The 5,663-nt window shown below is 42.2% G+C and overlaps 1 long non-coding RNA gene across 1 annotated transcript; it reads left to right on the forward strand.

Annotated features, from left to right (window-relative positions):
* The first annotated feature begins 1,437 nt into the window (after nucleotides 1–1,437).
* On the forward strand, nucleotides 1,438–2,206 carry LOC119425574. Its single transcript, XR_005187569.1, has 3 exons — nucleotides 1,438–1,590; nucleotides 1,841–2,027; nucleotides 2,186–2,206. It is a non-coding gene; the product is annotated as an uncharacterized LOC119425574 (long non-coding RNA).
* The last annotated feature ends 3,457 nt before the right edge of the window (nucleotides 2,207–5,663 follow it).

The following is a 5,663-nucleotide window of genomic DNA, read 5'->3' on the forward strand; positions in this document are numbered from 1 at the left end:
TGATCAAGGTGGGTATTACTTGGGTATGATGTTGATCAAGGTGGGTACTACTTGGGTATGATGTTGATCAAGATGGGTACTACTTGGGTATGATGTTGATCAAGATGGGTACAACTTGGGTATGATGTTGATCAAGATGGGTACAACTTGGGTATGATGTTGATCAAGATGGATACTACTTGGGTATGATGTTGATCAAAGTGGGTATTGCTTGGGTATGATGATCAAGATGGGTACTACTTGGGTTTGATGTTGATCAAGGTGGGTACTACTTGGGTATGATGTTGATCAAGGCGGATACTATGTAGGTATGATGTTGATCAAGATGGATACTATATAGGTATGTTGATCAAGATGGATACTACTTGGGTATGATGTTGATCAAGGTGGGTATTGCTTGGGTATGATGATCAAGATGGATACTACTTGGGTATGATGTTGATCAAGATGGGTACTACTTGGGTTTGATGTTGATCAAGGTGGGTACTACTTGGGTATGATGTTGATCAAGGCGGATACTATGTAGGTATGATGTTGCTCAAGATGGATACTACATAGGTATGTTGATCAAGATGGATACTACTTGGGTATGATGTTGATCAAGGCAGATACTACATGGGTATGATGTTGATCAAGGTAGGTACAATGTGGGTTAAGGCAGGTGTGATGCTTTAGGCACATGGAGACTGGTATGACTTGATCTGAGGTGGGTACGTAGTAAGAGGAGGCAGGTACAACTTGGTCTGAGGTGAGTAGGATGCATTTCTAGATGGGTACCATGAGAGTAGGTGAGTACAACATGGTCTGAGGCAGGGAAAAAGTAGTGACACAACTTAGTCTTTGATAAGAACATCAAGGGAAGCGGGAACAATATGGGTCAAGGCAAATATGACGAGAGAAGCAGCGGGTACATTGTGAGTTTGAGTGGGTAATAGGTGGGTACGACATGGGTCAAAATTGTTTGCCTAAGCTAGAATAAGAGTTAAGACTGGTACCGTGTGAGAGGCAGTAGGTACTACATGGTTCAAGGCAGGGACAAAGTGAGTCTTGGCTGGAACAACGTGGGTTAAAGAGGGTACAGAACGGATTGAGGTGAATGCAAAGTGAGCAGAGGTGAGTACAAAGTGGGTTAAGGTAGGTACGATGTAGCTTCAGATGGATACTGTATAGATTGAGGAGAGTTTTATTAGAGCTGTGGCTTCTTTCAGCAGCCAAATTGTCTGGGTACGTGTTGACGAAAGCTGCAAAGGTACAATTTAGGAAAGGTGTTTGACCTGGAGTCTAGTTACGTCTGTTATAACTTGGATCATTAGAATTAAGAAGGGTCTTTAGGTCGCTCGTTTCAGAGTTTATAAATAAATTCAATTCAAAGACGTCTGTAGTGTATCCTTTAAAGCTTTTAGACTTTTGTGTTTAACGTTTTGTTTTTGTAGGGCGAGGTGTGTTTACCAAAGAGCCCATTGAGTCGTCCACCTTCGTCCTCGAGTTTCGGGGGGACATCTGTCGTCGCGACGACACCCCCGAGGAGGAATGTGGAGATACTTTGAACAATTTAGTGTTTGATTTTTCATGGAACGGAACAAACTGGCGGTGAGTATTCAACTTTATTATAAATATAATTTTTATTTTTACACGTCTTTCAGAAGATGGACGTGTTGTCACGTTCGCTTGTATCTTCTGATCTGCTCAAGACGATTTAACGTTTGCACCACCGCTAAACGGGGTGTCGCTTTTAGTGTTCCTGGTTTGAATAATTACAATAAAGACGCAACAAGTCGTAGCTTTAGTTTACATTTTTACAGCTTCATCGCCATCATCTGCCTCACTGCTTGTCTTGTAGCCTTGATGCTTCAGCAGAGGACGGGGGTTTGGGCAGAGTAGTTAACGAAGATCACAGGAACCCAAACTGCGAAGTGATGAAGGTTAATTACAAGGGGAAACCTCACCTGTGCCTGTTTGCACAAAAGAAAATATCTCCAGGAGAGGAAATAACCTTCAGCTACGGGAGCTCATCGAGGCGCTCAGAGGTGAATGTTTTCTACGCTATGACCAGTTTTTATTTTTTAAAGCTATAGTGGCGTTCTTCTATTTTATTATGTGTATAAGTAAATACATCTCACAGTTCGGCCCCGTTTCTCCTGACAAAGTTGAAGAAAATGTGTTTTAACAGTTTTGTGACTCACAGGAACCCAGTGAAGACGTGACCATGTTAGAAGCAACAGTGTCTTCCTCGGTGGATCACAGAGTACGTTTGACAGGTTCTTTAATTAATAAACCGTCTGTTTGTAAACAGTTTACTCAAATTTAAACTCTTCCAACAACTCAGCCATAAATCAGAGCGAGAACATTAATTAATATAATTTAAATTTCTCATTCACAGCATCTTTTATAAGAAACAAAACATTTTCAACACTTTTTTACAAAAATGCTTTAACTGAGTTTGATTTACTGACACTGAGCCACATTTATTCTGGTAGTAGCTGAGAGTCATCCACAAATCAAACTGAGGGCTAACAGATGGTATGAAATCTCACCGTACTGTGTGAAAATCTGCACCACGTTTTACTAACACATTAAAAAGGCTCCATTATTTAATCCTGCGCCTCCCTGGGCAGCCTTTCAGTTTGAGTGCTTATGACCCGCAGAGTGCACGGCTGTTCGTTTGCATCCATTTCTGAAAATCCAGCTTGTTGTTACAGATTGTAAAACTTTCTTTTTGCCACACTGTATCCTCAATGGCTCAGTTTGCACCCAACTTGGTCGTTGCCCCCACATTTATGATTTAATCGACTGGAGTATACTTTAGAAATAAAGAGAAGTCAGATTTGGACCAGGTTTTAAATAATCGTTATTTATCATGGGAGTGGTTTTTAGAGGGGACTTGGAAATTCCCTCTGTCCGTCAGTTTGTCTCCTGAACGCGATAACTTGAAAAACAAGCGAAGTACCGACTTCCATTTTGGTGTGTGGCTGCATGTAGGTGTGGGAAAGTGTCCTTTTGAAAACTGAGTTGCCTGTCACGATAATGAATTTTGCTGGGCGATTAATTGTCTCAGAAATTATTGCTATGAACGATAATATTGTTTGAAATTTGACAATAATTGGTAATTATTGTCAAATCTTAGAAGAAATCTTTCTTCATTTTATTTTGAGTGTAGTACCTTTTTTGACCACCTGATGGCGGTCTTGACTGTTTGAACCGAAGGATGGATAGTGAGGGAGTGAGCAGTGTGTCTCTTTAAGAAAAATGGGAGGGAGGCCCCTTGACGTGACATGGGCTGGTTCTTCTTTTTTTTCCCCCAGTTCTCAAAATGGCGGACTCCCGGTGTGGTTTGAGTTCTTTAGCATAACATTTTTCACACAAAGCTTTTAATAAAATATCAGTAAACAAGTTCTCAGCTTCTTTTTGCAGAGAAAAACAACTTCTTACACGAAGGCACAGGTTTCAACTGAATTTTTGGAGCTTCGGCAAGACGGAGGTTTTTTCCCTGAGGTCGGCCTGTTAGCATAGCTCGTAGCTTAGCTTCTCAGCTTAGCGGCTTTTAATGATCCAAAAACGCAATTTTGGACGGTTAAAACGGATTTTAAAGAGAAAAGAGGAAAAAAGAGAATGGGAGGGTCAGTGAAGAGCACCGGAGTTGATCCTTTTTGTCATCCATTGTCTTGAGTAGAAAGAGACACATGAAGAATCTAAATCCAATAAATGATAATGAGGTCGATAATTTTCATTCATCATGCGATTAATTGATTTATTGTTTATCGCGACAGGCCTAGTTGCAACGTCAAAATCCAAGATGGCTGCCGCCCCGACCTATCAACAGAACCGAGCACTCTGCCTGCCGAACTGCCCCACCCGACAACTGACGTAGCGCTAAGTTAGCGGCGCGCAATACATACGCGCTAGCTAAAACGCTACAGAAGTAGCACCATGGGTAGCGCTCCGACTCCCACTGAGCGCGCCGCACCCTACCCCCCCCACACGAAAACTGGTGTATATGTAGGAAACTATATGATCAGACTATGCTTTCTGGTTTTTATAATGCTTTAAAAGTATAACAACAAAACAGCTTAAATATATACTGTAGTTTCCTCAAAGGATTGGGTGGCCGAAGGTTAATCTTTGGTGGCCATATTGGACCCTGTGGCTCCTCCATTGGGCCTGGTGGGGATAAATTAGCTTTTTCCAGGATCTGCCTCTCTGCTCTGCCTGACAAGAAGAAAAAATGCTCCCTCTGTTCTTCTCTACAGTGTAACTCCTTCCTGCTTGAATATCTTACACCAAAAACATTTAGGTTAACCAAAAACACCCATCTTCAAAACTACAAACATTCACTGTTCAAATCTTTCATTGACTGCGGGGGGCATCAAGCTCTTGTTTAGATTATAAAACAGCTTGTTTATATTTCAGGTTGAAGACTCAGAAGAATCCTCCAGTTACGATGAATCTTCTGGTGAAGAATATGTCTGCGACGAAAAACCAGACAGCGACTACAGTTTTTCAGACCCCGAACCTTCGCAGGAAATTTCATCTACGCTACAGAACAACCAGACTGATGCCTCGGACTCTGACATGTCCATCGGTCCCTCCTGCACTAACAAGAACTTCTGTTTTGTTTGTGGAGAAGCTCGGAGAAAAATGTCCCGTCACCTTTTCATCCACAGAAAGACGGACCCTGAGATTGCGGAAGCGTTTGCTTTACCCAAACTAAGCAAGGCGCGAAAAAAACTTCTGATGAAGTTGCTCCACAGAGGGAACCACAAACACAACCAGGAAGTCTTGAAGACCCAGAAAGGATGTCTGAAGGCCAGAATGACGTCGGACGAGTTTTCGCTAAAAAAGTCAGCTGCTTGTATTTACTGTAAAGTCTTGTACAATCGTAGTGTTTTTTGGTCACATCTACAAAAGTGTCCTTCAAAGATCTCAGCCCCTCCAGCAGGATGTAGATCACAGATCCTGGCTTTGGTATCCACAGGTTTAACGAACCCCAAACACATGCCGTCAGGTTTGAAGAAGATTTTTAAAAAACTGAAGGAAGAGGAGACTGACCATTCAGTATTAAAGGATACTTTTGCACTGCAGCTGGCGCAGTGTTTGTACTACTTTAGCGAGGGCAAGTCCAAAGATTCAGAAATTAAGATGAAGCTGAAGCTGATTGGAAATCTTCTGTCTGCCTTAAAAGAAAAGTCCATATTCAGCTTTGGGGACGCTCTAAAACCTCAGAACTTCAACAACGTTGTTGAAGCTGTCAGGAATCTCGTAGGTCCTAACAAAGACACGATGGCCTACAAAAGACGCTTGTCAAAACTGGTGTCCTCGCTTAGGAAGATGGCCGACATTAAATATGCCACTTCTCTGAATGAAGGAACCAACATGGAGATGATGCAGGAAACAGAGGAGTTTATAAAACTGTTCGTAAAAGAGTGGCACTCAAACATACCGGTTCAGCTGAGAGTACCCTGCCCGTCAACCCTACCCTTCATTCACGATGTTCAGATTCTTTTCAAACACATCGAGGACATCGTAACTTCTGCCATTGAAAGTCTGACCATGTATGCAAGTCCGCCTGTCTATACCGCACTGCTCAAAGTGACTGTCGCCTACGTGACTATCTTAAATCGAACTGTCCAAGAAGTCTCGGATGTGACCCTCGAGTCGTTCCAGAA

Source organism: Nematolebias whitei, chromosome 19 (assembly GCF_014905685.2).
Source record: "Nematolebias whitei isolate Nwh7 chromosome 19, NemWhi1, whole genome shotgun sequence".
NCBI lineage: Eukaryota > Metazoa > Chordata > Actinopteri > Cyprinodontiformes > Rivulidae > Nematolebias > Nematolebias whitei.